Raw genomic sequence first — 11,490 nt, forward strand, 5'->3', positions numbered from 1 at the left:
TTTTTTAGTAATCTTATTATTGAGGTATATTCTGTGTTCAGTAAGGTTCTGCTCTTGCCTTTGACTCCTTGAGATCCTGTTCTCTGGGTCTCAGGTGTGGCTGTGTGGGATGTCAGGACGCATCACTTAATTAGAATGCTTATTTCAATTCATGCAGTTGCTACTGTTTTTACCAAATAAAAATTTTTGAACATTTTGATGAGATTGTGCCAGGAGTTGGGGTTTATAATTCAAGATAATCGTCAAGGTTTCTCATCTAGAAGATTGGAAGAACAGTGAAGTTTGCTATTGGCATAAGTGTAAAACCTGGTTTTGAGAAAATAATGGACCTTTTGATTTTAAGGTTAAGCTAGAACATAACAGTGGAAGAGCCTAGGGGCTGGCAGCTTGAAATATGGAACTGGAGTATAGTTGGGCAATCCAAGTCGAAGATGTGGGTTTGGAATTCATCAGCATACTTGAAGCTGAGAATAGGTGAGCTGCTTAGTGGGGGAATATCCAGGTGCCATCCCAGAGGAGAGAGAATGGTTAAAGAAACAGGACCAAGTCTTGTAGAGTTACGGAATCCCCTGAAGGTAAAATTATTATGAAAAGTGCATGTGAGAGAGATCTTATTATTAATCAAGTGCTTGATGGATTGACTAGCTTAAGGAGGTAGAATGATCTTGGTTTAGATTGGGAGGTCATTTTTGAAAAAGTAGCATGTTGGAGGTGAAAGATTTCACTGAGTCAAAAGAGCAAATGGGAAATGAGTTCAGTTACGAAGAAGTGTCTGTGGAAAAGACATTTCTGAAAAGTTGCATTGGAGAGGAATTTTTCTATCAAATTATTTCTAGCTTAGTTGCATTATAGTTTTTCTTCTGATTGTTTGCCTTTAACGTGTTAATGATAAATAAATCCTTAAAAGCACTAAAATCGTTCCCATTTTAAAAACATTTGCTCTGATTGTTCATCAAGCAGTGGGTCCTCCTATAGAGTGAACAGTCATCTCAAATTGTTTTATAGTTTCTTCTGTCTGGTTTGGGGGCATACTTGAGTGTCGAAATAGCTCTGCTGGCCCTCCCTCCAGTTGTCTGCTTAGTTTCTCCCATCCCTGAATCGCTGGGTGTGGGAATGCCCCTGTGTTCAGTGATTCTGAACCCTGACTGCACATCAGAGTCACACAGGAAGCCTGCCTCCCACCATTGAACCCAGAATTGTGGCCTGAGGATCCTCAGGTGATTCTAAGGTATAGTCAAGGCTGAGAAGCACTGCTTGAGGCCTTTGTCCTGCACAGCTGACCCTGTTCCCCTGCTTGGTGAGCTCTTCCTGGGGTTGGTTTTCTGCCTTTATATGAAAAACAGAGTATTGTGAGTTGATTGGGTGAAAAAAATTTCTTTTCTAGGATACTGAAGGCCTGAGCTTCACATACTTAACATAAGGGAGACTTTCTGGAAAGTCTTGAGTTTCACTTTTCTTTTTTTAAAATTAAATTTATTTACTTATTTATTTGGTTGTGCTGGGTCTTAGTTGTGGCAGGCTGGCTCCTTAGTTGTGGCTCTCGGGCTTCGTGGTTGTGACATGTGAACTCTTAGTTGCGGCATGCATGTGGGATCTAGGTCCTTGAAGGGATTGAACCTGGGCCCCCTGCCTTGGGAGCGGAGAGTCTTAACCACTTTGCCACCAGGGAAGTCCCAAGTTTCATTTTTCTAGTAAAAGATTTTTAATCGTTAACAGTGAACTTACATAATTCAAGAATGGAGTGCAGTCTGTTGTTTTGGCTGGTAAAGTAAACTGTACCTCCGTAATTACAGTCTTCGGAGGCTATTTTTCAACAGGCCATCAGGTGGAGGTTAAATTGAGAAAGTAAGCAGTGGACTGCTTCCTCAGTAGGCATGGTGGTCCTCACGCCCTCAGCACCTGCTTTTGCATTCTTTTATTTTCAGCAAATAGTAATTTTGCAGCTTTTACTGCTTCAACCAACTCTTCTAACTTTGGTTTTCATTAACAACCAAAGTAATTCATGAAAGGGAATATTCTCTATACTTCCTCCTTAAAATTGGAAGGAGAGGGGTGTGTGTAACAGCTAACATGAGTCCTTTTTCGTAGTCATCTCTAGATTTTCCAAGGTGTTTGAAGAGACCATTGGCAGTGACCATTAGATTAGAAGAAAATAATGTAGGTAGTCACACTTCGTTTTTCCTGGATGTCTTTTAATGTGTAGCTCTGGTTTAGTGGTGCACTTTCCTTTCTGGCAGGTGGCCTTCGGTAGCCAAGCTTTTGTTGGTTTGGTTCCAGCATATTGCATTAAGTGAAAAATCCTGTAGAACAGATGGATTTAACAAGTTTCTGCTCATGGAGCAGTCTGTTTAGTGCAACACTAGTTTTGATTCAGCGTTGTTGGCAGTTATTATCTGTATGTAGTGTGGAGTTTGAGTAGGTGGTCAGGGGATCTAGGCAGTTATAAAGGCCAAGCCAGTCATGAACCATCTGAGGTTGGAGGCTTAAAGGAGCCTGTTACAGTGATAACAGGTAGCGCAGTACAAATACATGCCTACTAGTTTAGGTGGTGTTGTGTAGCACTAGTTAGAGTCTTTGAACCAAGGAACATGAAATCTTAAAAAAAAAAAAGTCCTGATGTGTGAATATTTATAGAGTACTTAAGAATTCTACTTATGTAAATGAAAAATCAATATTATGGTCTTTGGTCTTCAAGAATTGTTTTTATAATACAGCTGCCTCATCCACCTTATTTATAGATGTGCGTCTAATTAAAGTCAACCATATTGAGGTATAATTTAATACAATAAATGTACCGATTTTAAGCTTGCAGTTTGAGTTTTGACAAATGTATATACCAGGGTAACTGTCACCATGGTAAAGATATAGAACATTTTCATTGCCCAGAAATTTCCCTCATGCCCCTTCACCATGAATCCCCATCCCTTAGCCAGGCAATTACTGTCACTGTCCATTACTGCTTTCTGTCACTATAGGCTAAATTTCTGTTTTCTGGAATTTTCTTTATGTGGAATTATATAGGGAGTACTCTTCTATCTGCCTTCTTTCACTCAGCATAACGTTTTTGATATTTGCCCATGTTGTGGGAGTTCCTTCCTTTTCAGGGCTGAGTAATAGTCCATTGTATGGATGGACCACAGTTTATCTCTTCACCTCTTGACAGACATTTGTTGTTCCAGTGTTGACTATTATGAATGAAGTTGTTGACTACATTCATGTGCAAGTCTTTGTGTGGACATATGTTTTCATTTCTCATGGTTAAAATACCTAGAAGTAGAATGGTTGTATGTCATAGGATAGGTATATGTTTTATTTTGTAAGAAGCTGCCAAGCTTTTCTAAAGTGGTGATATCCTTTCATGTCTGCAGCAGCAGTGCCTAATTCTCCTTCTGCAACCTCATCGGCACTTGGTACTGTCAGTCTTCTTAATTTTACTGTGCCTCAGTTTTAAAGGAAAGACTTTTTGTCCACAGGAACATGAGTCACATCTATGACAGAAAAGTGAATCTGTCTGCAAATAGGGAGTTCTTAGTGAAGTACGTTTTTATTTATTTTTTTAATGCACTTATTTATTTTATTTTTGGCTGTGTTGGGTTTTCGTTGCTGCGCTCGGGCTTTCTCTAGTTGTGGTGAGCGGGGGATGCTCTTCGTTGCAGTGCGCGGATTTCTCATTGTGGTGCTTCTTTTATTGTGGAGCACAGGCTCTAGGTGCATGGGCTTCAGTAGTTGTGGCATGCGGACCAGGGCTCGAACCCATGTCCCCTGCATTGGCAGGCGGATTCTTAACCACTGTGCCACCAGGGAAGCCTGAAATATGTTTTTTTCAAAAATAAATTTTGTTTATTTATTTATTTTTGGCTGCATTGGGTGTTCGTTGCTGTGTGCAGGCTTTCTCTAGTTGTGGCGAGCGGGGGCTACTCTTCGTTGCGGTGCGAGGGCTCCTCGTTGGGGTGGCTTCTCGTTGCGGAGCACGGGCTCTAGGTGCACAGGCTTCATTAATTGTGGCACACAGATTCAGTAGTTGTGGCGCACGGGCTTATTTGCTCTCTGGCATGTGGGGTCTTCCCGGACCAGGGCTCGAACCCGTGTCCCCTGCATTGGCAGGCGGATTCTTAACCACTGTGCCGCCAGGAAAGTCCCCTGAAATATGTTTTTAAAAAGAAGTTTAAGTAGGAAAGAGAGGGGGCAAGAAAGACTAGAGAATGCCTCCTTCATGCTGGACACAGGAGACTTATTTGGTGGTCAGGCATGTAGGGATGGGGAGTAAAAATGGACTTTCAAAAGATTGACCTGCCCCGATGCACATCCATGGTTTGTTTGCCCTTTTTTTTTCCCCTTCAAGATTTAACATTTTGGAAGTTGATTTTTCTTTAGTTTGGGAGACCACGTGATAATTGTGAATTATTTTTCTCTAGGTCAGAATAGGTATCCTCTTATTAATGTTTTCTGTAAAGCTTTAATTCTGTTTTCTTGATTATGTTTAAGTGTTACTTTTAAAAATTAAATGTTATATCGTGACTATATTAAAAGTTTATATTTAAAAATGAAAATTGTGCCCCTGCTGGTGCATCTCTGGCGATAGTAAAAACAGGAGAATAAGAAACAATGAGTAGTTCAGTTGGAGTTTTGTTGCCTGCTGACATCTGGGAGTGGAACTGTTGCTGTAGAGCAATAGAACTAGAGGTCATCGTTCCTCAGCCCTGCAACTTGTATTTGTTGTGGGCTTTGCTTTTCTTCCTCCTCTACCTGAATTTTTTCAACAGAACTCTTGAGCACCTGCTATAAGCCAAGTACTGCATTAACTGCAGGCGATGGAAAGATGAATTGAACTTGGTGTCTGTTCCTTTTTTAAAACCAGCTTTATGGAGGCATTATATATGTGCAGTGAATTTCATTCATTTAATGTATATAGTTTGATGAGTTTTGACACATGTTTCTTTTTTATCGGTGTTCTGCTTTTCCCCTTCCCATCCCTTCCATTTCCTTCCTAGATTAGCACCAAGGTGATTGTAATGGATATGAAGATAGGTGGAATTTTGAACTTCTTTCTACTAGGGCCATCCCAGATAACAAGCACTGACTCCCTAACTTATCAGCTCTGTTCCATGTGATAAAAAGTCTGTATACCAAGTTATTGTATAATGAGGGCTGTTTAGTAATAGTTTAGAGCAAAACAAGTTAAAATTTAACTGGCATTGTGTAATGTACTATAGGCCTTGAAAGTTGGTAAAAGTGGATTTCTGTTAAGTGAATCATGTTTTCTAATTTGGAGAATGCAGTCTGTGCAAACAAGTTTTAGCTTAGACTCTCCACGAGAGCACTTAAAGAAATACATCCAACCTATCAAAAATCCTACTTGGAGAAGTGAGAGAATAACTTTTGATAGGACTTTAGTAGTCAGAATGAAATACACAAACCACATGAAGCTAACACTAAACTGTAGTAGGTTGACATTTGAATCCTAAGGAGGGATGCTCTCTGGGGGAGTGGCTTTGTCACAGTTTTTCCATTTGTTCCCTTCTCAGGACTCCTTGGCCCCAAGAAAGTACGCAGAATCCTGCTGTGCTACCCAGTCAGCGGAGGAATCAGCCTTTCCCTGCGTCCCTCTGCCTTTGTCTGCTTCTGCCATCTGTAATGCTCTTTGCAACTTGCAGTCCACTTGCACTGTGACAAAACTAATTGTCGTGATGTCCCAAACCTTATGTGTGTCTTATTCAAAATTTATTCTCATAATCTAGCACAGTTCAGTGTGGATCCATACTGTTAAATCAATGAAATCTCTGCCGTGCGTTGACTGAACAGTGTCATCTCCAGGTGTTCCCCAGGCCACCCACACCACTTTCCAAAGTTAAGAGCACACAGTGACTGTTCAGTAGATGTCAGCTAGCGTCCTCAAGTACTGGGTTCTGATAAAAAAAAAAAGTTTAGTAAAGAAATCTAAATTTTTTTTATGCAAGTACTTACCTGATTCTTTTTTACTTCATTTATTTAGTTGAAATCATTTCATGCCATAGGATTCTCCCATTTAAGTAGCTGTACAAAAAAAATAGCTGCACATTTTGGTGGTTTTTAGTATATTCACAGAGTTGTGCAAGTATCACCACAGTCAATTTTAGAACATTTCATCATTCCAGAAAGATTGTACAACAGAAACTAGCACAGCATTGTGAAGCAATTATACTTCAGTAAAGATGTATTAAAAACAAAAGAAACTTCATATCCATCAGTGGTGACTCCCTAATCCCCTCCCCACCCAGCCTCTGGCAACCACCATCTACTTTCTGTCTCTAGGGATTTGCCTCTTCTGGACATTTCACATGAAGGGAATCATACAATGTGCGGCCCTTTGAGTCTGGGCTCTTTCAGTCAGCGTGATGTGTTCAGGGGCCAGCCACCTGGTAGCCGTGTTAGTCTGAGAGCATTTCCAAACCTGTGTTCTCCTGGTTATATCCAGGAGATCCTTTTGGAGCTGGGAAGAACTTTGAAGGTTGTTTAGTCTGGCATACGCTTATTTTAGAGCTGAAATTAAAGTTTTTATCACTTGGCATACCCTTATTTTAGAGCTGAAATTAAAGTTTTTATCACTTGGAACAGTTTATTAGCCCTTAATGTTTCCTCCTGTCTCCCAAATTCAGTTTCCTTGGGTTGGGAAAAGAGAGAGAAGACTTTGTACTTTTTGTGCTTGGTTCTGTCATTGAACCCTGCGAGGCTTGGCTTTGCGTCTGTTCTCGGGACGTTGTCCCAGGGGCTGGGTTCACAGTGGTTCCGGTGATTGCCTTGGAACCTGTACAGTGTGTGCAGTGCACACGCAGCAATGTGTTTACTGATCATGCCTTTGTATCCTCATTTTTTTACCTCAGAGGCTGACGTCTTATTTTCCTGAGTCCTTTTGAAGGCAGAGGACATGGATTTGGTGGCAGCCTATATAATTACTCGTGTTTCTGGAGATGGAGCTCTGGAAGCTGTGCTCCACCGCCCCCTAGTGCCGCGTTTTGGTGGTCGTCCTCCGTGTCCCCTGCTTTCTGTAGAAAAAGCAGAAAGTGTTGTTTCCTGTGGCTTCATTAGATCCGTGGAGAACCAACTGTAGGTTATGTGGGCGACTGGCAAATGCCTTTCCTTCTTCTTACCTCCCTTGGGCTGAGACTGTGTCTTTGCTTTCCTTTAGCAGGAACACGGTTATTTGGTTATTTCCAGTTCCGTCTGCCCCTTCCCCAGGCTGTACAGCCCTAGGCCCTCAGGGGCCAGGCTCCCAAGACGCAACCCAGAGCAGCCATGCCCCCGGGGCTGGGCTGCAGTGAAGTGGCTTGTTTCTACCCTAAATGTGCTGTGGGCGTGCCCCTTTTCCTGATGTGTTTTCCTGATGTGTTTCTTTTCTTTCTTTGTCTTTTTTTACTTAATAAATTAGTTTATTTATTTTACTTTTGGCTGTGTTGGGTCTTCGTTGCTGCACGTGGGTCCTTGGCCAGCGGGGGCTACTCTGTTGCGGTGCGCGGGCTTCTCATTGCGGTGGCTTCTCTTGTTGCGGAGCACGGGCTCTAGAGCGCAGGCTTAGTAGTTGTGGCACACGGGCTTAGTTGCTCTGCGGCATGTGGGATCGTCCCGGACCAGGGCTCGAACCCGTGTCCCCTGCATTGGCAGGCAGATTCTTAACCACTGCGCCACCAGGGAAGTGCCTGTCCTGTCTCTTTAGCTTCCTGTAATCTGGAACTTTTCCACAACCTTTTGTGATATTGAGTTTTTGGAAGAGCACAGTCTTCCCCCTGCTTTTCGGTAACATTCTTCATTTTGCCAAACATCTAAAATAATTTGTGATTGAAGATTAGGAAAATTTGGGGGGATGGTGAGACTTGAACATTTTAATGGCAATTGGCTGCCCTGAATTTCTGTGATAAACTCCTTGGTGTCACAAGACTTGTGATGCTTTAACCTTTACTCAGATACAGTTTTAGTTAAATAATTGTCACTAAAATGTAGGGCAGTGTGATTTATGTCCACTCACTGGGGTTTGCAGTTGAATAAATACTTGGCCTTTCTTTGCTTTTGTAGCTTTAACTTTTTTTTTTTCTTATTTGTTGAAGGTAAACTTTACTGTACAAGCAGTATTTCTGTTTGCCTTTTTGGAATGGTGTGGTTAAGAAATGCTTCTTCATAGTAATGCTTCCTGTAATTGTTGTTGAGTGATGGAGATGATTTTGATAAGCACTGAAATGAAGTCATAGCCTCCAGGTTTATGTGGGGTATTTTATTATGTCACTTCCCACAAATGTTTGAGTGGTTACCAAAGAAACATGACTTTCTTTGCCTGTGAAAGAAATAATTTACCTTTTTTCCACAGCACTGTGATGGCAGGAAATTGTCTTTTATCCTTAATCTCCCCTTACTTGAGACCTTAGTGACTTGACCTTTGCTGACCTTTGAGAATGAACTCCCCAACTATTCAGGCCTTTCTTTATCTGCAGTTACTATGTTTCATTTGAATTTCTGTTTGAGTCTAAGAAATATGTGTACAGATACATAGGAAAAAGATACATGTAGTTTATCTGCCGTGAGCATATGGGAAATACTCATTGTACAGGAAATAGAAATCCTAACCAAAACTCTGGGCAGTGAGTACCTTGCAGAGACGCTGATAATACCAGCTTCTTAGCAACTCCCTCTGTTATCTCAGTCGCAAAACTGAAAGGACTGTTTTTTATATTGTTGAAATGTAACTACTTATTTTTAAAAACTCATGCATTTTAAAGGTAGAAAATAGGTCCGATTAGGGCAAGAGGATGTGATTCATGTGTGTTTTGTTGGAGTTGTTTATTGATATATGTGGGCTGGTGTTACAGGAGTTACATTGGAGCTCAGAGCAGCTCTGGCTAGCAGTTTGTCAGGTGTTAAATGATACTTTAGCGTTGCATATTTGATAGTTGGCAGTTGCTTATGGTATCTTTTTTGGATTAAATGTTTTCATCAAGTCCTAGTCTCTGTCCTCAGGGAGATCTTGAAACTAACATAGGTGCAAACACAACTTTGCAAAATGCGTATATTTGAATAGTTGTACAATGATTTGTTTACATTGACTTTTTACAATTAATATTTTGAATAGATAGTTATTTATATGGTTCAGACCTAAGAACTCTGAAAAGATATACGCTAAGAAATCTCACTCTCTGCTCCGCTCCACTACCTCCACAGGGATCCACCCCGCCCCCCGACTGTGAATACTCAAGGGTTTTACTCGCTTCTTGGTTCCCTCTCCAATATCTATCTCTTTATGCAAACACAAATCAATATTTCTGTTTTCCTCCTTTTTTTTTTTTTACCTAAAGAATGTTTTCTATTTAACAGTGTCTTGGAGATTTCTTTTTTTTTTTTTTTTGCCCTGAAAATTTCTTTCTTTTTTTTAAAACATCTTTATTGGAGTATAATTGCTTTACAGTGTGGTGTGTTAGTTTCTGCTTTATAACAAAGTGAATCAGCTATACATATGTCCCCATATCTCCTCCCTCTGCGTCTCCCTCCCTCCCACCCTCCCTGTGTCTGGAGATTTCTGCTCTCTGTACTTGCTCCTTCCTCAGCCCCACCCCCACCCCAACCACCCAGTGAGTTTGGTGTGTGTGCTGTTCGTTTTGTTTTGGCCTCACCACAGGGCATGCGGGATCTTAGTTCCCTGTGACCAGGGCTTGCACCCGTGCTCCCTGCAGTGGAGTCCTCACCACTGGACTGCTGGGGAATCCGTGCCCTGCCCCGCCCCCCCCCACGTGGATTTTGTATTCAGGTTAAAGGTGCATATCCGTGAAGTTGTTAACATGAAGTTGTAATGAGAAAGCACATTTAAAATCTATAGCAAAGCTTTTCAAATAATACTTAACAAATAAAGAATTAAGTAAAAATAGTAAAATTGAAAATAATAGAAAAAGGCTTTCCCTGGAGCCTTTCTAAGCATTCTGACTGTTGACCATGAGGTTGCTCCCAGCAGACTGGCACAGGGACTTGACAAGAAGGCTTGCAAGGTGTGTGTGGGGGGGTGTCACGGTTCTGTCGCCCCTCCCCCTCGATTGACAAGATTTTATTAAATCTTTTGGAATTTTAATTCTCTTATTGGATTAGCCAATTTCTCTTTTTTTTAAAAAGACTTTATATAGGAACTCAAAGAAATTTACTTAGAAATGTGATTTAAATGAGCATTTCATTTACTTTTATTTTTCCAAGAGAAAACCAGCATAGGGACTTCACTGGTGGCGCAGTGGTTAAGAATCCGCCTGCCAGTGCAGGGGACACGGGTTCGAGCCCTGGTCCCGGGAAGATCCCACATGCCGTGGAGCAACTAAGCCCGTGTGCCACAACTACTGAGCCTGCGCTCTAGAGCCCGTGAGCCACAACTAGTGAGCCCATATGCCACAACTACTGAAGCCCGTGCGCCTAGAGCCCGTTCTCTGCAACAAGAGAAGCCACCACAATGAGAAGCCTGGGAACCTCAACGAAGAATAGCCTGTGCACAGCAACAAGGACCCAAGGCAGCCAAAAATAAAAATAAATAAATAAATTAAAATTAAAAAAAAAAAAACACAACAGCCTAAAGAGAATAACTTAGACCCAGCAATCCCACTATTGGGCATATACCCTGAGAAAACCATAATTCAAAAAGACACATGCACCCCAATGTTCATTGCAGCACTATTTACAATGGCCAGGTCATGCAAGCAACCTAAATGCCCATCGACAGATGAATGGATAGAGAAGATGTGGTTCATATATACAATGGAATATTATTCAGCCATTGAAAGGAATGAAATTGGGTCATTTGTAGAGAAGTGGATGGACCTAGAGACTGTCATACAGAGTGAAATAAGTCAGAAAGAGAAAAACAAATATTGTATATTAACGCATATATGTGGAATCTAGAAAAACGGTACAGATGAACCGGTTTGCAAGGCAGAAATAAAGACACAGATGTAGACAACAAACGTATGGACACCAAGGGGGGAAAGCGGGGTGGGGTGAATTGGGAGATTGGGATTAACATATATACACTAATACGTATAAAATTGAAAACTAATAACCTGCTATATAAAAAATAAATTAATTAAAAAAAAAAAAGAATAGGGGCTTCCCTGGTGGTGCAGTGGTTAAAAAAAAAACAAAAAAGAGAAACAACATGAGTGTTCATGTTTGCATTGGGCCTCACAGCTACAGTGTCAGTCGTCTTTTGGATCCTCTTTGTTACTGCTCATGTATCTGTTGAATTCATTTCCTGGAATTCTTAAGCAGCCCGCCCCGCCCACCCCAAGGGTGTATGCACTTGAGTAATAAACTATAGAATGGAATTCTATGAAAACAAAAAGGAAATTGTTTTTCTTGGAACTTTCAAGGCATTGCTCTCTTGCTTTGTATTTATTTTGTTGATTCTACTTTAAGATCTTCTGTTGAGCTTGTAAATTTAGTAATTTAAATTTAATAATCTGATTTCTGTGAATACTTTCTGGTTCCGTAATTGATTCC

Source organism: Neophocaena asiaeorientalis, unplaced genomic scaffold (genome assembly GCF_003031525.2).
Source record: "Neophocaena asiaeorientalis asiaeorientalis breed wild unplaced genomic scaffold, Neophocaena_asiaeorientalis_V1.1 scaffold40, whole genome shotgun sequence".
Classification (NCBI taxonomy): Eukaryota; Metazoa; Chordata; class Mammalia; order Artiodactyla; family Phocoenidae; genus Neophocaena; species Neophocaena asiaeorientalis.